The 24,883-nt window shown below is 35.7% G+C and overlaps 1 pseudogene; it reads right to left on the bottom strand.

Moving 5' to 3' along the window:
• Nucleotides 1-24,124, bottom strand: part of LOC149202762 (ABC transporter B family member 1-like) — a 50,657-nt pseudogene extending 26,533 nt beyond the window's left edge.
• Between the last annotated feature and the right edge of the window lie 759 nt (nt 24,125-24,883).

The raw sequence follows: 24,883 nt of genomic DNA, 5'->3' as shown, positions 1-24,883 counted from the left end.
TTGAATTTCCTTCCGTTGTCTCGACTTGGTAAGATAACTTACAGACTTTTTTGTGCAATCTACCAAGGACCAACAACCTTCAAACTAGTCCATCCCTATTAATACATCATATGAGCCTAAAGGAAGAATATTTAGGTTGACCAAGATAGGTGGTCCTGAAATTACAACAGGGAAATTTTCTGTTTTGGTTGCCACCTTCCTTTTTGTACCAGTAGCTAGTTGAACTAGTCACGACTGTTTGTATTTACCGCTTTGCAGTTGAAATTTTTCTACCACTTTAGGGCTAATATAATTCAGGCTAGCACTTCAATAAAATAAAATAGAAACAGATTGACAAGCAATCATACCTTCACATTTGATCATTGTGGGTTGATATTCAGCCTGATGATCATCGAATGCTGCAATGATACTAGGCATGCTCCTTGTGATATTGCCTACCATAGAGTCTTCTTGCATGTTAGAAAGTTACTTAGTCTGAGCTCTCTGTGGGAAATATTTGTAATAATGTGCCTCTTCGTATCCCCAACACTGCAGTGGCAGTTTCACTGGCTTCTCAGTAACAATCCTGCTAATTCCTTCAGGTTGTCTACGTTCAGTGAATTTTTGAGCCCTGGGCGGGTTTCTTGCAAACTTTCCAAAAGTCCTTTGCTGATTGTTTCTGCCATGCATGGTTTTTGGATATCTATTTGGTGGAAAATTCCTCATTTTCTTGGTAGAAACTCCTTTAGAACCTTCATTCTTTTGTTTCATATGTTGATAACATATACGAGCCTTCTAGACTGCATCGTCCATGGTTCTGGGGTAGTTGAATTCTAGTTTCTCCTTCATGAAGTTGGGCAAACTGCTAATAAACCATTGAACCTTCTCTTTTTCTTCTGCATATATGGAACATAATGCAACATGGAAGTAAAATGTGCTACGCATTCATCCATGGTTAGGGTTCCTAGTCTCAATTCATGGAACTCTTTTTCTTTCTTGTCATAATAATGTTCTGTTAAATATTTATCTTTAAAGTGTTTATGGAATTCTTGCCATGTCACCTGCTCCTCATCAATATTTCTTACGATTTTAATATCTTCCCACCAGAGGGTGGCTTTTCCTTGTAATTGGTAGACTGCCAACCTTGCTTTAAGTTTTTCAATATATTTATAAATCTGGAAGTATTTAACCATGTCTATCAGCCAGGCTTCTACCGCTTCTTCTGACTCTCCTTTGAATAGTGAGGTTCTGATTTTTTTGAGCTCACCTTGTAGTTATATCTTTGATATTTTTGGCTTTTTCTGGGCAAAAATGTTATCTGAACGCCCTTCATATTCTTCTTTGTGACCCTCATAGATTCTGCCTGATATTCTTCATTATGAGAAGTTGAGGTCTTTTCCTTATTTTCTGTACTGGGATCTATTCCTCTTTGAGTTTGTTGATCCGACAAAATTTTAAAAATCTTTTCCTGCTCCTTCCATAAACGTTTGTTGTCCCATCTAAGGTTCATCATTTCTGCTCGAAGCTATTGTACTGTCTCAAGTAAGGCAGCATTAGCATGTCTCAATTCTTCTCCTAATTGCACCCATAATTCTAGGTTGGCCTCTGCATAATGTACCTCTGGCTGGCTCGATGATCTAGGACTCCTATGCATTGTACTCTTGATGCTAATTCACCTTCTCTTTCTCTTCTCCATGTTTACAATTAGTCAAAACTCAGTTTATTTTTCTATTTAAATACATATATATCTGAACATCACAACTTAATTGATAGCTTAAACAACCTAGAAGCCTCAGTTTCACGAGGACTTCACTCAATGAACCTTTGTCTTATCACGTGCATTCACGACATATTAAACAATACCCTTAATTTGACTACATATTGGAAAATACCCTTAAAAATCACATTATTTAACCCCCTACCAATATGAACCCAAGACACCTTCCCAATTTAAAAACCACTACTTCCACTAGATATTATAGGTATCCGTTTTTTCATTAACATTTTTTATACCCCTTTATATTTTTTTTATTAAATTTGAACTCAATTTTTTATACCTTCCAATATAAAAACCCTTTACCCCCTATATACCCCCAATATATGATGCCATTTTTTCCTCAATATATATCCCCCAATATGAACCCATGTGGTATGGTATTTCTCCCCCAATGGAGCCCCTGTGCTCAATGTACAAATCTGGGCTCCGATATCATTTGTAACACCCTGAAACAATTAATAAATAATAATAATAAAAAATTTTACTTATCCTCCCTAATTCTCCAGCCTACGTGTCACCTTAACCCAATCTAGGCGGTGTGTAAATGAATGGGAAGGTCATGAATGACTCCCAGCTTCACGTGGTTAATGGAATCAAATGACATAGAAGGTTCCTGCACAATTGTTAGGAAACCAACTCACAAAAATATAGAAAAGATAGGTCAACACCTTAGAATTCAGCCTCTTCGAGGGGGCAACCTCCTTTACATTACACAAATGAACAATTCTTGGATGATACAAATGACTAAACCTCCCTTCTATATATAGGAGTCTAAGGGGTCACAATGTAATCAAGCCGACATAACAGTAATAAAATAAGGGCACAAAAATAACAATAGTGGGTTTCTATGGGTCATACTAATAACAATATGGGGATAGTAGGGGAACAATAATAGCAATAAGGGATACAATAACAATAGTAATGGGTGAATCACTAGTATTATAGGGGCCTAACATGCCCCTCTCCTTCTGAAAAGCGTTTTCCTCAACGCTTGAGTAGTTCTGAATGCTTCTGTATAAAATTCTCATCCTCCCACATGGAATCATCAACAGATAAGTTCTTCCACTTGATGAGATACTCCGAAATTGGTCGATTTCGTAGTTGTTGAGTTCTTGTTTCTGTGACTAATTCTGGTTGCAATATGATTTTTCCTTCCTCACCAAGTTCTGGCAATATTGTTTGAACTGGGAGATTGTCACCTATAACCTTATTTAAACATGAAACATGGAAAACGAGGTGCACTCGAGAAGCTGCAGGGATCTCTAATTTTTATGCCATAGTACCAATCTTTTGCAACACCTTGTATGAACCATAATACCTTGGTGATAATTTATTATCCTTATTAGCTTGCTTGAGGGACATTTTTTTATATGTTTGTAGCCATAGGAATACCCAGTCACCTACATCAAAACTTATTTTGTTGCGATGTTGATCTGCCTATTGTTTCATTCTATTATGTGCAAATGTGAGGTTATCCTTTAAGAGTTTCAGAACTTGTTGTTGATGCTCAATGTGATGTTCCACTACTTGAACCTTAGAATTTTCTCTTAAATATGATGTGATGGATGGTGGATGATATCCATAAAGTGCCATAAATGGGGTAATTTTTGCTATAGTATGGAAGGAAGTGTTATACCACCATTCAGCCAGAGGCAACGATTTGACCAATTGTGTCTGTTTAATAGATACAAAGCAACGAAGATATACTTTCAAACATTTGTTTACTATATCAGTTTGCCCATCAGTTTGAGGATGATAAGATGAGCTATGAGCTAACTGAGTACCGAGACAAAAAAAATAATTTTGTCCAAAAATTTCTAGTGAAAATGGTATCTCTATTGCTTACAATAATCTTTGGATTTCCATGTAGCTTTTGAATTGTTTTCATAAATGCAGTAGAAACTGTATTGGCTTTAAATGTATGTGATAATGCACAAGAGTGTGCATACTTGGTAAGTCTGTTAACTACCACCATGATGACACTCTTTCCTTCAAACTTGGGTAAACTTGTGATAAAATCCATTGAAACCTCCTCCCAACATTGGCTTGGAATTGATAAAGGTTGTAATATACCTTGGGTATTAATTGTTTCAACTTTATTTTGTTGGAAAACCAAACATTCCGCCACAAACTGTTGAATATCCGATTTAAGGCCATCCCAAAAAAATTCCTCCTTAAACCTGTGGTAAGGCTTTAAAAATCATGACTGCCATCCTAAGGGAAAACTGCACAATTCCATAAGAATATTTTGTTTGAGTTGGGAATTCTTACATAGGTATAAGCGATCTTTGTACCATAACGAATAACTTTTCTAGCTAAATCTATCAGATGTACTAGGATCTTGTTGTAACTTTCGAATGAGTGCCCACACTTCTTCATAATTCTTCCATTCCTTCCTTGCTTCATTTATCCAATCTTGTTGGACAATAGAAATGGTGCACAACAATGTTTCCATATCCTCATCATCCCTTGAGAGTGCATCTGCCACAAAATTTTGCTTCCCCTTTTTGTAGATTGTTTCAAAGTCATAACCCAACATCTTTGTGACCCATTTTTTGTTGCTCTTCAGAGGATAATCTTTGTTCTAAAAAGTATTTAAGACTATCATGACCTATTTTTACCTTGAAGTGACTTCCCATTAGGTAGGGTCGCCATCTCTTAAGCACATGTAGTATTGCCAACATTTCTTTATCATAAATATCTTTCTTTAAATACTTTCCCTTGATTGGATGACTTTCGAAAGCAATGGGCCTTTCATCTTGTATTATAACAACACCAATTCCATTTCCTAAAGCATCACATTCCACAATAAAGGTTTTTGTGAAGTTCGTTGTAGCTAAGATTGGTGCTTGGCACATTGCCTCTTTAAGATGTTTGAAGGCCTTTGTTGCTTCTGGAGTCCATGAAAATGCATCTTTCTTCAATAATGTTGTTATAGGTGCTGCTATTCTCCCATAATTCTTAACAAACTTGTGATAATACCCTGTCAACCAGAGAAATACTCTCAGATTCATTATGGATGTGTGGATTTACCATTCCTTAATGGATTTAATTTTGCTAGGGTCTACCTTAACACCTTCATGAGATACAATATGACGTAGATATTCCACCTCTTATACTCCAAAGAAACATTTGGAGCTATTTTCATATAATTGTTTCTCCTTCAATAGTTCGAGCACCCTGTCAACATGTTCAACATGATCCTTCCAAGACTTGTTGTAGATTAGTATATCATCAAAAAATACTAACACAAATTTTCTAAGGAAGGGTTTGAAAAGGGAATTCATCAGTCCTTGAAATGTAGAAGGTGCATTGGTAAGGCCAAAAGGCATGACCAAAAATTCATAATGACTCTCATGAGTTCTAAATGCTATTTTCATAACCTCTTCAGTCTTCATTCTGATTTGATGATGTCCTGAAAGAAGATCCAACTTGGTGAAGTAAATTGATCCATGCAATTCATCCAATAATTCATCAATGACAGGAATGGGAAATTTATCTTTAACAGTGAGCTTGTTGAGCTCCCTATAATCTAGACACATGCGCCATGATCCATCCTTCTTGTGCACCAATACCATTGGAGCAGAGAAAGAACTTTGACTAGCTTGAATTGTACCAACCTCTAGCCTTTTTGAAACCATACATTCAATTTCACTCTTTTGGGCATAGGGATATCTGTTCGGCTTGATGTTTAGAGGGACACTTCCTGGAATCAAATGAATAGCATGATCATGATCATGAATATGTGGGAGACCTTAGGGAGTCTCTAATACCTTGGAATGATTATCCAAGACTTTTTGGATATCTTGAGAAATAGATGATTTCAATGTGGGAACCTCTAGCAAACATAATTGTGCAATTACACCTCGTTGTTCCTTCTTTAGAAGCTTTGTCATACTGTTAGAGCTGATTATATTTCCTAGTTTCCTTGCAATACCCCTTAATTCAACTTCCTTTCCCTCCACACAAAATTTCATGAAAAGTTCTTGAAAATTAAAAGCTATTGTACCCAAGGATTGTATCCATTGGACTCCTAGTACAACATCAACACCACCCATTGGAATGGAAAGCATTGGGCTATTCAATACATATTCTCCCATGGATAGCTCGATATTATGGCACTTTCCAAGGAAATTTATGGTTCCTCCACTTGCAACCATCACTTGACACTCTAGTGCTGGATATAGGAAGCAATTCAATTCCTTTGCTATCTTACAACGAATAAAATTAGGGGTACTTCCTGAATCAATCAATACTATTACCTTTTTCTTCTTGATATGTCCTTCTATCCTGATAGTTTGATGAGTAGTAATTCTAGCCAATGCATTACAAGATATGGTCAGATTCATTTCTTCTTTATCTAGTGTTTGTTATTGGAGTATATCCTCTTCTTTTGACATTTCTTGTTCCTTTTCTTCCTCCTCTTCACAATTTAGTGTATTTGCTATCACAACTGTCACAAAGCCCTTTTGCTATTTTTTCTTCCAATAGTTGTGGTGTCAACCTTGTAGGTTGTGGAAGGCTAGGGAAACAACACTTCCATCTTTATAGTTGTGAGTGGCAGGCTTCCTCGTTGCCATAATTTTGCTTTCCATTTTTCTTGCTAACTTGAATGCCTTCTCCAATGAGTCAGGCTACCAAAAGCGAACCTCATGTTGGATATTATTTTTTAAAGTCCCTATGAACACATCAGTCCTATGCTCCTCTAGAATATCTTTTACCCTTATGTTCAATTTTTGGAAGTCCTCAATGTGCTCCATCATTGAACCCTTTTGTTTGAGATTTATCAATTGGCTAAAAAATGTGTTGCTTTTTGTATCCTCATAATGTGCTATTATTTCTTCTGTAAAAATTGCCCAAGCGAAAATTTGTTTACGATAGCAAATCCATTGATACCATACAAACTGATTTGGTTCCAAATATAAAGTTGCAATACGTACCTTTTGTGTGTTTTGCACATTATGGAGATGGAAAATTTGCTCCATCTGTAGTATCCATGTTCCGGGATCCTTTCCATCAAAATTCCTCATATCGATTTTTGGAACATGGTGGGTCTTCAATGCAACATTAGAGTCTTTGAAATCATGATTAACCTTTTGTTTATTCTCATCATGAGCTTCCTTTACTACCCTTTCACACTTAGTGACCATTTCTTGTAGCAACTTATTCAAATATATCTTCAATTCTTCCATCTTATCGTCCATGCCATTCATCTTAGAGGGTTTCTATTGTGCACTAGCTACATATTGTGTATGCAGTAAATGTGCTTCGGTTGGGTTGCTACATCTTTATTCGTCTGATTCCTTCCACATTATTGGCCTACGGGTTACACTCGCATTGGATTGATGAAGGATGCCTTAAGGCCTTCCTTCTAGTGGATCCTTTCCCATTGATTTCAACTCACTGCACTGGGAACAAGATCTAGAGTCCATTTGGTAGTACCTTAGGGTTTGCAGTCATCAGTGATAGAGTCCTTCACTATTGACAGTGGGAAAACATCATTGTCTCCTGATTGATAGATTCTTCCAAGTGTTTGACTACAACTCATTTATTCGCACTTGTTAGATTGTATTGGGTACCTTTACTCTCATCATCATTATCGATGAGTTGTCTTGAATTTGTTAACAATATACATCAATGACCAGTAATCAAAAGATTTCTCACATTATCAACTTCAGATCATTTATTCCCATTACGTAGAAATGTACCATAAGGGTTGGTGAAGACCTCAGGTTTGCATCAACATTGCTTGGTTCGCTTGTCAGTTGCTCCTGTTTTTACTAGTTGACACCATCCACCTTATATGTTGCATTTCCTACCGCTTTGACTTAGTACCTTTTGGATCAGCTTTATGACTTTAGTGATCAACTTTCTACGTCAACATCATTGATCACTTCTTTTTATGTGATATTTACACATGTACTTATATGCATATGATTTGATGATCCACTATGTATTTTTAGTTACTTTATACTTGTATGCATATTGGATCCACTTTTTTACTTGACATGTGGACATGCTTTATTATCTTTGAGCATGGGTATGCCTACCTCAGATAATAATTTCTTTTTGATCTCTTTCATAGGCTTGGCAGGCTGAATTCTAGTGAACTCCTCTCCAATCTCGGCATGATTCCTTTTATACACTTAATACATTTCGGCCATCATGTACCCCTTTTGACCTCATATATTAGGGGGCATCTATTATAGCACCATTTAACACTCTTGGTAGATTTGATGCTCTGGTTATGGCCTCGGGAAATCCTTACTTTCCATACTTGGTCCAAATTCTAAAAAATAGTTTTTTACTTCCCATATGCTACTTTCCCCTGTGTTAAAAGGGTGTACACGTAAGTCAGTATACACCCAACTCATGTATATGTGTTAAAACACGAAAAAATAAATAATCTCCTTAAATTAAAGCAGAGTTTATGGGTTTTACCTGCTACTCAGCCCATGGCCCAACTATCTCTCAACTGAAAATACTAATTTGGAAAAGTATAAATAAACCTCCATGGGAAGGCCGAAGGGGAGAAGAGATGAGATATTGATATTATAGTTGATTGATCCCCGATTGAGTTTGAAGAAATCCCTCGAATCCTATGCTCCCAAGCTATAGGAAACCTTTGTTTCCTCTTTTGAGATGTTTTTCATCCCTCTTATGACATCCTTGTGTGTATCGATGTAGGAAGATTGTTGAGGCCGAGGCAGGATGGATCCAGAGGATTGTTCCACTTGGAGCTAGAGGAAGACTCAGGTTGTAGTTTTCCACATTTCATTTAGCTTTCATCAATAAAGAAATGTTGTTCTGTTCCTGATATTTATTGTGTTTATGCATTGATCGTTGTTATGATTTGTTTATAAATCTTATATTAATGCTCAATTGCTTATTTTCTTATATGATCTAATACATATATCATGAACATGATTTCCGTTACTGCTATTATATACGCTTTTCTTGGATAAGTTACAAATTCTAAAGGAATCAGAAGGAGCAAAGGGTTTGGACCATGCGGGATCGATCCTAAATGTAGGACCTCTAGGTAATACCACTTCTTCCACTCTGTTGGGGTTTTCAACACAAGCCCCTAGGGTGTTTCCACCCGCAACAACAATCCTAAGAGGGAAGGCTCTGTCTTCCTCTCAAGAAATGTGTATTTCTTCCCAGTGATTGTCTTTCAATCTTGCATTGTGCAATTTTGAGGTACAATGATCGATGGCCCAGAAAATTGTGCAATGCAGTCACTGGGCTTGCAACCACTACCAGCTTAAATTGTGCATTGTGAAGTTCCAACAGCCAGTAGGCTAACCTAGAATATGCATTATGCAATTCAAGCAGCCATTCAGCCTACCCAGATAGTCCAAACAAACCATACTGCCTTTTGTGCAGTTCTGGTAGCCAGTCTCCCAACCTTCCTAGAAAAATTGCATAATCCTTACCAGTCAATCCCTAGGTATGTTGCATGTCATTCCTCAAGTTTGCTTTGGTTTTAGCTGACATATTTCTTACCACACATGTTGCCTTGTCTCTAGATCTAGCAGGTGTTCATCCACCTCTTAGCAATTTAGGATCAATGGCCTCTAAGAGAGAAGGATCAAAGGACACTGTCGGAAGTGCAACTAGAGCAGCAGTTGAGCTAGTGTCTACAAGTCTGTCGATCTATGAAGATACAAAGTTGATTGTAGACAAGGGCATAAAGCTGAAATGGAAAGAGGTAAATGATGCATTTGCAGGCACATTTAGGGAAGACCTCGAAGACCGCCAAGTCTATGTGGACATCCACAAGTCTAACTTGTAATGGGTTGCATGCAGTTATCCTGTGCTCCCACGTGTGGACATGATATATTGGATCGTCTTGCACACTGACCCCAAGATGATGACATTGAGCAGAGTCAGTGGGACAATGATTGCTATTAGATGTTGAAGCTCATGATCACCATGGAGACACCCTTCAGCATACCCAACAACAATACCAACTTGAGAAAGATTTTGAAGAACTACGTGAAGGAGCTAGCTAAATTCAAGATGGCACCCAACCAGGTCTACAAGATGAAGATATTGCAGAAGGTGTATCAATACTTGGTCATCTTTGCGTTTCGACTGTATGGCCAAGAAAGCACGGAAACCTTCTCACAGACTTGCATGATCGCGTTGGACCAGCTTGCCAGAGAAGCCAAAGCATGCAACTGGTACGACATGTTGGCTCACCAGCTAAAGGAACAATTAACAAGGGATCGACAACCACCCAAATGTATTCAAGCAGAAATATACATGTCCGCTTACATCTTGGATGCTTTGCTATTGACTAAGAGATATTCCTATGCCAAAAATAACTAGGAGATATGCTAGCATGTCATGGTTTCAGGTCTTTTGTTGTTATCATTTTACTAAGACTTAAAACTGAAGCACCACAAAATAACAGAAGCATTACCATTAGTTAATATTGATCCACTACAATGAGTTTTCCATCCTTATTACCTATGAACAAACTAAGCTAGAGTAGTATAAGCAACTTCATAGATAATCACAAGCTATGGCCTATTCCAACCATTACAAAATGGGAGAGAATTATAAGCAATGACTTATAAGGACAAAAGTTTCTCTAGAACATGGGGGGGGGGACACTACCTGCAAATCGATTCAAAAGCTGGGGCTTACAGAGAAAATAATGGGCCGACGGGCCAACCGCATTGCATAATGAACGAACAAATGCATAAAATTCTTCAATGGTCTATTGATAGTCATATATATAGACATTTTTTCAGCTAAAAAAAATATTTGGCTGAATATGTTTTTCGGCCAAAAAATCTTATTGCCGACTTTTTCCCCTTCGAAAAAAATATGTTAAATGGTTGACATTAATCTAGCTGGTCAAGTATTCAACCGAACTATTGAATAAGAGTTTGGCCGAACAATTTTAAACAGTTCAGATGAAAATTTCATTATTTTGTCTAAAGCAATACGATTATGAAATTTTTGTTGTCAATTCTCATAAAAGTGTAACCCAACTTCACATTTGCACCCGATCTTATTTTTCCTTTATTAGCCACCACATGTCCAACACCGCAAAGGCTTCTTGTCATCAACTTTATTCTACTAATCCTCAGGATGATACCCATGTTGTCTCTTAGCTACATTGAACTACTTATGGGGTCCCACATTCTCCTTGTCACCAACATACTTAGATATTCCTCGCTTCTTAGGCCATTTTCCTTTTTTCTTCTCATTACCTTTATATTCATGCTTCAACTCAGACTTGCACTTAGACTTCTCATAACAATGCTTTAGATTCTCGATGACTTCCTCCAATGATCGAGGCTCATCATACTCAATCCAATCCTTGAATGCTAATTACAGTCCACTAGTGAACCTTTGGAGATTTGTCTTCTCATCCTTGAGGTAGGGAACAAACCTGAACAAATCCAAAAGCTTTCTCATGTACTCTTCATTTGTCATTGAACCTATCTTAATCTAATATAATTCCTTTGCCTCCCCATCATAATACCTCTCAAACAAGTACTTATTCCTAAAGAGTCTTTTAAATTTATTTCAAATTAGCTACTCTTCCCTAATGCATCTGACCCACTTAACATCTTCCCATTAGATATTTTATTTTCCATTGAGACTGAGTAAAGCTACGTTGGTTTTCATTTTCTCTAAATAATCATGCAATCTGAATAACTTATTCATCCCAAGAAGCCATGATTTTTCATCTTCTAATTTCTTCAATTCCTCATCAAAAGTAGCTGAATTTGTTTTCCTGAACTCATTTGGAAATTACCCCCTCTCATTCCTACAAGGATTATGGTTGTAATGATAATGATGTCTCTTAGAATTGAAGATAGAATAATCATGAGTGCTAGCCAACCTGTCAGGTGTATCAAAAGATCTTCCACCTCTGACCTTATCATCTTTTTCCATCATGTATCTTCTCTAAGACTTGCTACCATATGCCCCATTTGTCTTCTCCTACTACATATCTCCATGAATTTTCCCAATCTGTCCCTACTTCAAATTTGAAAGGCTTTGAGGAATCACTACATTAAACTTGGTTTTCTTTTCCTCAACCTTTGCAAGTCTTTCTTGTGCCTCAATCAACCTCATATTATCTACCTTGCAACTTCTAATATCTAGCCTCAAACTCCTAAGTGTATCTACTAAATCAGAAGAGTACTCTTCTCCTTCCTACTCAATCGAACTTTCCCATTCCATTGATTTCACTGAAGCCTGTAATGGGAGTCATGTGAACTATACTCCACCACTTTTCTCTTGATCGTTTATCTTCTATTTTCTACAAACATACCATGTTAGATAAATAAAATAGAAGATACAATCAAAATCATAGCTTAGTGTATATCAGGAGGGACTATTGCATCTACATAGACCAATCTGGATTAACATGATACAATATCACAAGCATATCAATTCTCACATAAATATCATAACCATAACCAAAGCAATGCATGCATAAAAAACACAATTAGCCCATCCAGTCCAAATGTTTGAACCTTGAAGGTCTGATACAACCCTATAACACCTTCTTCTGCATTTACCAACTTGTACAAGCTGCCCAGGGTAAACATGAGATGAGTGTCACTATGATATGACCCAACCTCCAAGTTCCAGTTATGGAAATGGGGCCTAGAAAACGGAACACCGACTACCACCCCTTAGGGACACTAGATCACACAACAACATGATAACCAGCCCTGGTGATCAATATCTAACTTGGAATCAATTTCATATGTTTGACACCCCAAATGCACCCATAACACACTATGCATGTAGTTATGACACTCCAACCACACCCATAAGCCTGGTTGGATTTTGTTATGACCAAAATTTCCTAGTTCAGTGGATGTAGTGGCAATATCTATGCCACTTTTTCAGGGCTAGACTTCAAGCCACTACTTAGAAGTGTATAAATAATCTATACTCAAGAAATATCTTGACCAATACATGCCTAATACATGAAGGACAATTCATCAAGCAACTAGTAAACATTGAAGCTATAGTTCATTAATGTATATCTCATCATAAACTTTTGAAATACCTCAAATAATTATCGAGAAGGTCCAATTATCTCTCAAGGTAGCCACAACAATGCTTTTTATCCCATGAATTCATCAATCGTTCAATCACTTGTCAAAACATGAATAAGATCCATAGCAAGAGAACATCATATAATCATGCATATAGCCATCATATAACCAACATACAATCCATAACAAATCAAGGACAAGATCAATGTAATAATCAGTACAAGTGTTTATCAATCACAATATAAAATAACTTATATTAACATATGAAAAATCCAACTGATTCAAGGACTTACTTGTACAACCTAACGATACATTAATTCTCTCTTTGAACCAATTACCATTATGCCATATTCCAAGCATAAATGTGGGATCATATGGGTTAAATGAAAATATGACCAACGAGGGCTTCTAAAGGCAAAACCAGCTCAATCCTCAATCATTATGATCTCACCTAACCAATCCATAAATCACTAACAAAAAACAATCTTGGATGCCTCTAACCATCTCCAACACTTCCAAAGGAATTTTCCTATCTCCACCCATCCGTTAAGATTTCTAGGAGAAATCCCATCTCCACCCTTGACCCTAGGGAATTTCCTGATACCACCTCACTAGGATCCAAAGTCTACCAACCATCCAAAGATTAAACCAAAAAAAGGCGCCCACAACACCATGGATTTATAGGAAATGGTACGATAAGGCTGAAACCCCTATCAATCCAGAAAAATTCTATGTGAATGAAAAATATAACCAAAGAAACACATGAAACTACCATGCATCCGAATATCAGCAAGGAAACCATATATGTAACATGATACCTACAATTTTCTCTTGTTCTACTTGTTCATCCAACCTTCTTTTCCACTGCCCACCAATTCCTTTCCTTTCTTTCTTATTTTCACTAGATTTAAGTAAATAATAGGATGCTACAAGGATGCTCTAAGTGCAAGAGTATAGGAAACCCAGAATTAACAAGTGTTGTGCCAAAACTGTCAAAAAGCTACAAATTATTTCTTTGATTCCTTTTTACCATTAATGTCTCCATTTTTCTATCATTTTCCTTCATTCTCTCTCTAATTTTCCTTGCATGCATATTTGTGTCTCTTCAACTTCCTTGTCTCCTATTTTTCTTTATTCCCTTAATTAAATGCTAGTTCTTGCCTCTTTTCCTTTTCCAATGCCTTTTGCAATTTCATAACCATTAATTAAACCATAATTGATTCCCACTATAACGGTTTCCCACCATTCATCTTATAATATGTGTCCCATGACCTTGTTTATTATTTTATTTTCATGGAAAATCAACCAGAGGTTGTTACACATTTGGAAAAATAATATGGCATTAGAGTGGAAATATTGGGAGAATGAGTTGATTGCAACTTATATTAATATTAAAATAAGAAGATAAATTCGTGATGTTTCAATTCATTACATTGTATTGGTTTGAATGTTTATCAAGGTCCTAGTGGTTAACCATATGATTTATTTTTTGTAGCAAAGGTAAATATGAATTAAGTTGAAATGCAACTAGAGTGAAACAATGTTTGTAATAGTAAGGATAGGAATTGAATTCACAAAGAATTATTTAACCAAATAAATGTAAATAACTAGTCTACGAAGGAACCATGAGGAATAAAAGTATAGAAGTTTCAACTATTGAGGAACATAAGGAAGCCATTATTATTAAAATATGCACCTTTGATTTAATGATAATTAAAACATTGTTTGAAAGCTAAGAAACCAATATTACTCATGCCATGGTTATCAAGTTACCATATCTGAATAATCATATTCCATTAGTACTTAAGAGAATTTTCTACACCGTATGGTTACACCTTAAAATAACTAATAGGCTATATCAGTGAAGGAATGGAAGTGCATATTCACTACTTATATCTCAACATAATCTCTCCACTTGTAATTAGTAGGTTGTCACATGTTTCCATTAACCATAACTTATTGATAGCCTGTCATGTACTTAGCATGATGCATGAATAAATCTAATTTCGAAAGATAAAGGATTCATAATCGTTTTATTATTATCAAAATTTTCTAATAGATTTTAAAATTCTAAGTAGCATTAGTATTCCATTTTATATAAGACACCAGAATAAATACTATATATATATATATATATATATATATATATATATATATAGATATATATTTCTAAATCCATATTGAAGTACATAGGCATATCAATAGACTTATTTAATTACCAAAAGGGGGAGATGGTAGAAATAGAGGTTACATTAGATTTATCTTCATCTTAGAAATTATAGAAAAGAGATATTTAGTTTTCAAAAGTTTTTCTATTTTTAGTAGGATTACTTTTTGAAAATGGATTTGTTTCAACAATTAGTATTTTGTTGTCTATTTTCAAGAGATGTAATGTTGACATGAATAGAGGGAATCCATCCAAAATATCTTCCTAGAGAATAATATCTTCCTAGAGAACTAGACACACTTTAAATTGGGTAAGAGTTGAGGTGACTTGATAGATTGAGATAATTCCATAGGAATATCTGATATTTGACCTTCTCTTAGCCTTCTTTGATGTTGCAAGGAAGCCTTTAGCACTATCCCCAATAAAAGTAGGGGAAAATAATAATATATGATTTTTTCATGATTTAAAAGGTCCAAATTTATCAAGAAAGGAAGGGATCATTTGTAGGTGATCATCAATGTGTATTGTTTCCCAAATAGTTTCGACAATTTATGGATTTTGGGAATTATTACTTATTAACAGGGTTATGAAGGATGCATGTGGTTTGTTATCCAGTAATTTAATCGAGGAGATCCATGATTCAAGAGTTTAGCAAAGTGGAATCCAATAACCTTGGAATTTACAGTGTTAGTTTCCCTATACAAGCATTATGTCATATCGTGATAGAGCTCTACTTGGTTCAACCGATGATTGTCAAATAGAAGCATCTAAAAATGGATTTATCTGATGTTCTTAATTATGCCATGAATTCAAGATTTTACGGAGGTGGAATATGAGAAATTGAGAATTTAGATTGGTAGCTACACCTTTACAGGGCTTATGTAATATTGTGATGGATCCCTACGTGGTTCAAGAAATATTTGTCAAAGTGAAGTATCTAGGGAATGGTTTAGTCAATGTTCTTAGTTATACCATAAGCCTTAAGAACAAGTGTTAGACTTGACACTAATCTTAATTAATATAGTAAAATAATGTCCATATAGTGATTGATAAAATCATAGTTATATAATATTTGAAAGAAATAATGTCCATATAATGACTGATAAAATCATAGTTAGATAATATTTGAAAGAAGAAGTTACAGTGCACTTACAGGAAAAAAAACTTCATTATTGACATAAACGTGGATAAAACCCATGATATAAAAGTGACTTCATTATAATACAATTATATCTTTTACATGATTTTCTTGAGTATTCTCACAAGCCTTTCTCTTTATTTAGAAAAATAGAATTCTTTGACAACACAATAATTTATCCAATATCATAGATTACTATAAGGTTAATAATTGTGTCCACATTAAAGCTCTTCTATTTTAATTTTAGAACAAGAAAAATGGTGATGATATAAATAATATGGAGTTTGAAATATCTAATTTATTAATGAGTTAGCCTTGCTAACATGATCTCTTTGTCTTCTCTCAATATAGGGCATGATTAAAATACTCTAATGTTTAAATATAAGTTCCCTCCTATATAAAATAAGTTAAATTTTGAATAGATATTTAAAAAAAAAAAGAGAATTTTTATATGGCTTTTTTTACTCTTTTCTTTGAAATTATAAATAATAATAATAACACTCTTTCCGTATTATTTCATTAAGCTATTAGTATGTTCGAAGTAAGTGTTTGCAAGGCCACTGGAGTTCTTGGAAAATATTATTAATATTTAATGAAGTAATAATATGTACTTTAAAAGAAATGATCATATAAAATGGAGCAGATGTGCTCTATGTCCATCCCTCTCCAACTAGTGTTTCCCTAAACACAAAATGAAATTTTTCTTGCATGAGGGGCGAGGTATTTTAGGATCCCTACTTATCATAGAACATTCATTTTTGCATGTTTTATTCATTTTTTGCCAATGTGTGAGATCCCTTGGCTTTACTCATTGTGCTCTCTGTATTTTGCGGTGAAACACTTGTCGTCATTTCGAGGTATTGTGAGATACTAAAGCTTTAATTCTCTATTTGTAGGTAGTGTGATACCCATGGATTTGTTTAGTTACATTCTTTACACTTTGAAGAGGGACCTACTCATGTTATCTGTGATCATCTATGGGTGCCTTTATTAGAAATGTTCGTCCATAATGTTAGCCCCAACTAAATTTGTGAAGAAGGGAAAATAAAACCCGTCTCTGAATCAGGAGCTTATGTCCTAAATGGAAGAAAATGTGGTGCTCTTTAAGGGAAAAGGGTTAATGGGAAGGTTCACGGGTTTGTGGCTATGTTTTGAAGATTTTGAAAATTGGGTCTTTACAATTAGGCAAATCATGATTTACAATTAGGCAAATCATGAATCACAATGTATTTTTTATGTTGGAAATGGGTATTATGTATTTCTCTTTGAAAATTAGGAAGATATAGAGTGATTTATAAGTCGAATCCCTAGTTCATGGGCAAAAAAGGCTTGTTTCTCACACATTCATCTTTGGAATTTAATCTTATGATGGGAATCTCATCTAAACTTATGTAGATTAGATTTCCATTTATCCCTCTCGTTTGGTGAGGTGAAGGTATTTTTAAGGAAATTGGAGGTAAAATGGGTTGATTTATATCCTATGATTTCGATAATGGGCACAATTATTCTTGTCCCTAAATATGTGTGGGAATTGTTTTTGTCAAAAGGTCTCCCTAGAAAATTTAGCTAAATCTAGATGGTTGGTCTGATCTCCAAGTCATGGACTAAAAGTAGGTTCCTTATAAATGAAATGTATGCCATGCATATGGGCACTTTGCAAAAATATATGTAAAACCTTTAGGGGCTCAAAGCTCTCCAAAGCATCCTCTTAATAATGAGCAAAGAGAATGTGCACTAGGAAAAGGAAACATAAGAAGCACGTAAGTAAAAACCAGCGGACATGTAAGGTTGAATCTAGGCATCCTCTCATTTCCACAAATAGCTTCAAAGTAATAAATGTTTCAGAGGAAGAAGGTGAGAATATTGAAGCCCAAGCAGATCAACCAAATTTAACTCCAAAGGCTCCTCTTCATTCCAATGATGAAGAAGAAATAGATCATGACCCTCTATACAAGTCTTTATACAAAGGCACATATAGGAGTTTAAAATATTCTAAATTAATAAAAAGATAAATATTGCAAGTTTTTAAATATTAAATAGTAAGAAATATTTAACTCTTTTCCTTACAAAATACATCCATATGAATTTAAGAATAAAATAAATGGACAAGTATATAACTAGCAATTGTCCCAAAAGGTACAAAGAGAGGCCGATAGGATTATTAAATTAGAATTGTTGAATTTCTCTAAAAGAGATGTTGGTTCAAGCTTAACGGATGAGCAATTTGAGCTGGCTAAAGGCCTTCTAATTGTTTTTTATTATTGTAAAATTATATTGATAATTCATTGGTTTTACTTTCAAAAGCTTGAAGGAATTTGAAGAGCAAGGATAGAATTGCTTTGTGGTATTTGATCCCAAAATCCTTGATTTGTAGATATATACTCAATGAAATGTTAATTGGTTGAGATCCCGCACAAATAAACCTTTTATTTATCTCTGCAACATAAAATCAGTAGAAATTTTTGTCTTTTTCTTGGCATTTTTTTCTTTTCTATCAATTTTGATTGAAATTTAATAGGGATTTTTTAAAATTTAAATATTAAGTTGTGTATAAAGATTTTTTTAAAATCAAGTTTATCTATTATGACCCTGCCTGCTCTATGAAGGGTACTTTCTCTGTTTTGTGTGCTAAGTTGACATCGATAGATGTGCAGAAATCAGAAGTTGAGAAGTCTGAAAGCCTTTTGTAATAGGGAAATCAGCCATAAGAAGAATTTCTTCCAATTATGGGCGAGCTCACAGAATTCCTTGCGCTGGAGGGCCTGGAAATGGGAAAACAAATAAAAAATCAAAACGAGAATACAAATCTATGTTCATTCTATTTCCCCTTTCTTCACTGGATCATTCAAACTGATAAACACTGAGAATTTATGGAAGGTACAAAACAAGTTTCCTTTCTATCTTGGTGATGAATGAGTGGGTCATTCAGAATGTGACAAAATGTAAAAGTCTATAAACTTCTACACAGTAAAATCTAAAGTACCAATAAACACTATAAGGGTTAATGGGAGGAGCAAAACAACTACAATTTAAGAAAAAAGATTTATCTCTGGACCGAACAAAACCATTATAATTTGAGGAAAAAAAATGAAGGATTGTATGAAAAGGCATCCAAACAGTTTGGTGGAAAATCTTTCACTGTAATAAAACTAGAAAAACATGGCAGCTACTAAATAATTTTCCAAAGAAAACTCTCACGATCTATAGACAAACAAAACAACAATAATTTCACAAACTGCTAATCTAAGGATGAACAAAACAAGTATAATTTTATGAAGAAGAAGATGAGGATAAGCATTATAATTAAAGCTTTGTAGAGAAGGCCCCAAGGATTTATGGGACTGCAAAAAAATTACAATTTTATAAAGAAGGCGAGATTTTATGAAGAAGAAGCTGAGGATAAGCATTATAATTACAGCTTTATAGAGAAGGCCCCAAGGATTTATGGGACTGCAAAAAAATTACAATTTTATAAAGAAGGCGAGAGGATTTATGGGAGAAACAAAACAATTACAATTCTATAAACTTTTAGAGGGAAAACTATTGCATAGGTTAACCACAATGTGCCATTATTGAATTAATATAGTGGGATAAAACCTTTACCTGGCACTGCTCTTTCTTGCATTGTTACCAAGCCCATGGGTAGTTTCTTGGAGTCTGATGAATGTTGAATAAGCCCCATCATCCCCTTTTGAGATAAGGTCATCGTGAGTCCCCATCTCCAAAATGCTCTCCTACTGAACAACTACCACCAGATCAGCCTTCCTAATGGTTGAGAGACGATGTGCCACAACTACTATTGTTCTTCCTATCATGAACTTGTGAAGGGCTTCCTGAACAAGTTTTTCTGATTCAGAATCCAGAGCATTGGTTGCTTCATCCAAAACTAGTATGGTCGGGTTCTTCAACATCGCTCTGGCTATTGCAATGCGTTGCTTTTGTCCGCCTGATAGTTGGCCACCTCGTTCACCAACCTAGAGTTGCAGACCCAACTTAGTACAAATCATAACCATGGCTACTATCAACTCTGACATATAGAAAAGGAACAGTGAGATGGAAGAAAAGTGCTATAAACCATAGATATATAGTTCAACTCCTGGGGATTTGGGTTAGAAAGGGAAGGGAAGGAGACTTGATAGTGGGAGAAGGTATTCTAGGATGACAAGGTAAACATATCAGACTGTTGTTATTCACACACACAAGTCATAAAGAGCGACTGGAAAACTGAGCAAGGAAACAAGCATAATCACCAAACAACTAATAAACCATCTCTGCAACAAACAATCAACTTACAACTAATCAATCATCTCTCCAACGGAGAATTTTCAGTTATTACAACAAGCAGCACATACCTAAGTGTCATATCCTTCGGGGAGCTTTGTGATAAAATAGTGTGCATTTGCAACTTTGGCTGCTTCCTCCATTTCCACCTGGGTTGCATCCTCTCTTCCCGATAGCATGTTTTCCTTAATGCTTGTTGCAAACAATGCCGGTTTCTGACTCACAAGCCCTATCTGCTGTCCACCTGGGTTGCATCCTCTCTTCCCGATAGCATGTTTTCCTTAATGCTTGTTGCAAACAATGCCGGTTCCTGACTCACAAGCCCTATCTGCTGTCTAAGCCATTTAAATTGCAGAGTTTTGATGTTAAACCCATCAAGTAGCACTTGACCTTTATTCACAGAAATTAAAAACACAGTACTTTTGAGAAGCAATTCATTAAAATAAAAACTGGAGTTCAGGGTATGAAAATGCCATGTAAAATCATGTATTCAATACCTTCAATGGGGTCATAGAAGCGCTCGATCAAAGCAACTACAGTACTCTTTCCCGACCCACTTCGACCAACCATAGCTACTGTTTTTCCTGCGGGAATGTTCAATGAGAAACGGCTGAGAACGGGTATCTCTGGTCTAGAGGGATATGCAAAACTCACGTTTCGCAGCTGGACATGGCCTGTGACTGCGGGCAGAGTAATTCCAGCAGAGTAGTTTTGATCAATCTTGGGCCTGTGATCAATAGTTCCAAATATATTCACAGCAACAGATTTTGCCTTTGAAAATGCTGTCATGCTAGGAGTTGCTTGCCCCAATGCTCTGCAACAACAGATTCAAATTGTAAAATCACTTCCTACAAATCAAATTGTGGAGAAACAGGAGAAAACAGGCAATTGGGTATACTACATACAATCCACCAATCATGACTGAAAACATAGTAGATATGGCCAATCCTCCATTTGTATCATGGTGCGTCACAAGCCATCCTCCATACCATAGAAGCAAAGCGTAACAGAAAAATATCACCCAATAAGTTGACCCCAACCCAAATCGGTTTACCAGACCACTCTTATATCCAATCTTCTGAGCCACACATAGAGACGCAGAATACGCTTTCAGCACTTTCTCCTCGCCTACGAATGAGAAAACCATGCAAATTTGTGCCAAGGCCTACAAGTTGAATTGAGTTAGATTTAGCCCCATTCCTCGCTAGAAAAGGGAGTTGATTATATCAAACAATTCAGCACCTGTTCTGCAATGTTACCAGCCTCTGCATATGCATCGTGACTCTTGGAGGAAAGCTTGGTTATCGTTATGGTATGAACGACTCCAAACAAGGCTATCAATCGCACCACTGCAAGAGATGTAATGGATGAAATTGCCCAACTGCGAACCGAATTACATCAAAGTTAATGAAATTTCCAGAATCTAATCTTGAGAGGAGATTTATAAGCAATTTCAAAAGGCCCCAAAGAGAGGAGCAGCAGGGGAATGGAAGGGTGTTCATGAGTTCTTTAAGACCAGTCGTAGACTGATAAAAGGAAAAGGTCAAGCAAACAAACATACGCTAAGTAAACAATTAACCATTTGTAAGACACACCAGTTCATTTTGGCTGTCTCCATTGACATAAATTGAAACCGTTGAGAACATAGAAAAAGATTAACTGACCTTCTCACTGATAGCATCCTGAACAGCCACAATGTCGCTGCCGATAGTATTCATGATGTTGCCCGTCCATGCATCAATGTCGAAGTATTCCACATCTTGATTCAGAGTGGCCTCCAGATACTTGATCCAGAGCTTGGTCAACTACCTCTCACCTTTCTTCCACCGGATACACGGAGATAAGGCCACTAGATTTTTGCTTCGAAAGCATCACCAATGTAGGAATTTGGAAAGACCGCTGATGTTATCTTCAGTTAGGGTGTCACAAACTCCACGAACTCCGCCGGAAGCTCGGCGCACAGATGTGAAGTGGAGAGTAAAAGTTTTCCCGGCTTTCTTGATTTTATTGTGCAGAACAACGGTTGAAATTATCTTACTTGATCTACTGGAACAGGCTAAAAGTGTTGACTAAAAAGTTTTACTTGATCTAACAGAGCAGGCTAAAAGTGTTGACGATTATAATTTCATATTGACGATTATAATTTCATATAAATAGAAAGATAAAATTTCTAATTTACTTTAAAAAGTATCGAGTGAACAAATCTAAAGGAAACTATTTCATAAACCAGTCTATGTAAATATGACATTTCATTTCAAAATAAGGTAAAATAAGCTAAATTGATAGCAATTTTCAAACTTATCCAAAATAAATAGAGATTTGGTGGACACTTTCAAAGCTCAGCTAAATCTACACTCAACCTCGTATTATTTATCAAGAAAATTGAAAATAACCAATATCATATTAACTAACCAATATCATATTAACCATCTAGGATTGCTGAAAGGAAATCCAATATATATTTCAAATTTGGAATTGTTTAATACAAATACAATATAGAAAGGCAATCTTTAAAATTATCTACATTGAATATTCAGTTGAAACTTTTAATAGGCAAAACTCAGAGAAATCTATAGGACGATAAAACTTTTAATAGGCAAAACTCAGAGAAATCTATAGGACGATAAAACTTTTAATGGGCAAAACTCCGAGAAATCTACGGGACGGAGTATTCTCAAATCCAAGTGCCCCATGCTAGTGAATATATGGCAAAGCCGACTATATGATATGAAGAATATGGTTATGATGTAAACTTAGTATATCATCATAACAAAGAATACGTTCAACCGCACTGTATAGAGTTCATGGCAATTCTGGGTAATGGAATGGAAGCTCAAATTTTAAATAGAATGTTCCATAACGTAATCAAAGAATATAAGATTTTGAACGATTCAAAGATGCAAAGACAAGTCAAGCTCGGCATGTTCTGTATTATCAGTTGTGTTATGCTGCCAAGGATCTTCGTTTCTGGCCCTTTTCACAGAAGGCAAAGAGCTTGACGCCAATTCGACGCTATTTCTGGACCTTTGCACAGAAGATAAAGAGCTGGACACCAATTCGATGTCATTTCTGGCCCTTTTTACAGAAGAAAGAGAACTGGACGAAAATTCTCCGTGAAGATTGGGCCGATAATCTTCGTTTCTAGCCCTTTTCACACAAGGAAAAGAGCTTGACGGCAATTCGAGGCCATTTCTGGGCCTTTCCAAAGACGATACTGAGCTGGACACCAATTCGATGTCATTTCTGGCCTTTTTTGCAGTAGATAGAGAACTTGATGAAAATTCTCCGTGAAGATTGGACGGCGACTGCTCGAAGTGAGGCCGATAATTTGATAGGTCAACTCTCTGCAGCTCAAACTTGTGAGAAACTCTGGGGTTGAAAGTGTGCTGCTGCCCTACAAGAGGAGGATACTGAAAGCTGTTAGTTGGCGGGCTCTTAAAAATCGGATTCGATTTGCTTGCAGTTCGCTCATTTCTATGGGCATTCTGATGGCCTGCCAGTGCCTTTGAATTGTAGAACTTTTTCGAGCAATAGCAGCAATGGTAGACGCGGGCTTTAGGGCACTGAGCGGTGCTTGTGCTCTTGGAAGCAGAAGCCACTAGCTCTGGCACCTCCTGATGACCTTGCTTGTTTGCGCGGGTTTCTTCTGCTAAATATGACGATGCTGGGTGTTCGTATATGGTTAGATCCACTCCAAACAATCTGGGCTTATCCTTCTTCTGATCGCCCTGGGAAGCCATGGATCCTCTGAATGTTTCTATATATGATCTCTGGACTTTCGGTGTCTGCTTTCAGTGCCTCTCAGACAAGAAAGGTCGACAAATCGCAGCACTGCCCACTCACTCACCGTTTTTATTGTACTGACGGTTTCCCCGCATGATGTACAGTAGCAACTATGTATATTTATAAAGACGACCGCAAACACACCAACTATTGGAGAATTTTAATATGGTCCCTCTCCGGATGTCGAAATGTCAGGAGAAAGAAAATTAACCATATATGACAGTTCGAGTGTGTTCGTTGGAAATCAAGTCCATTTTTTATTATTATTTTATTTTATAACGAGTAATTTCTATTTGTTTTTTATGATTTCATTTTGTAATACTCACTAAAAAAATCAAACCCAAGATCAATGGTTAAATTATAAATTAATAAATCATTATTAACCAATAAGAATAAATTTAAATGAAATTTTCTTTTTATTTTATTATAAATGATAATGAGCTACAAAATCATATTTTTTTTATATGATTTTATTTTGTAAATTTCAGTTATTTTAATCCCTAAAAAAATATGAAAGCACAATTCAAGTATTAAATTTATAATTTAAGTATAAACTAGAAAATAATTAATAACTTTTATTTAAATTGAAAATTTTAATATCATTTTTTAGATGTTATTATTAGAGAAAATGTATAGTAAATTTTAGCGGGGGCAATAATTTATTATAGTATCAATAATAGTATTTAGAGTAATTTTAAAAACAAAATCAATAAATT

The sequence above is a fragment of the Pinus tabuliformis genome, chromosome 2_1, assembly GCF_031772625.1.
Source record: "Pinus tabuliformis cultivar Carrire ecotype Pingquan chromosome 2_1, CPIR1, whole genome shotgun sequence".
Classification (NCBI taxonomy): Eukaryota; Viridiplantae; Streptophyta; class Pinopsida; order Pinales; family Pinaceae; genus Pinus; species Pinus tabuliformis.
Note: the sequence above shows the minus strand (reverse complement) of the source record. Positions and strands in the feature narration are given on the sequence as shown.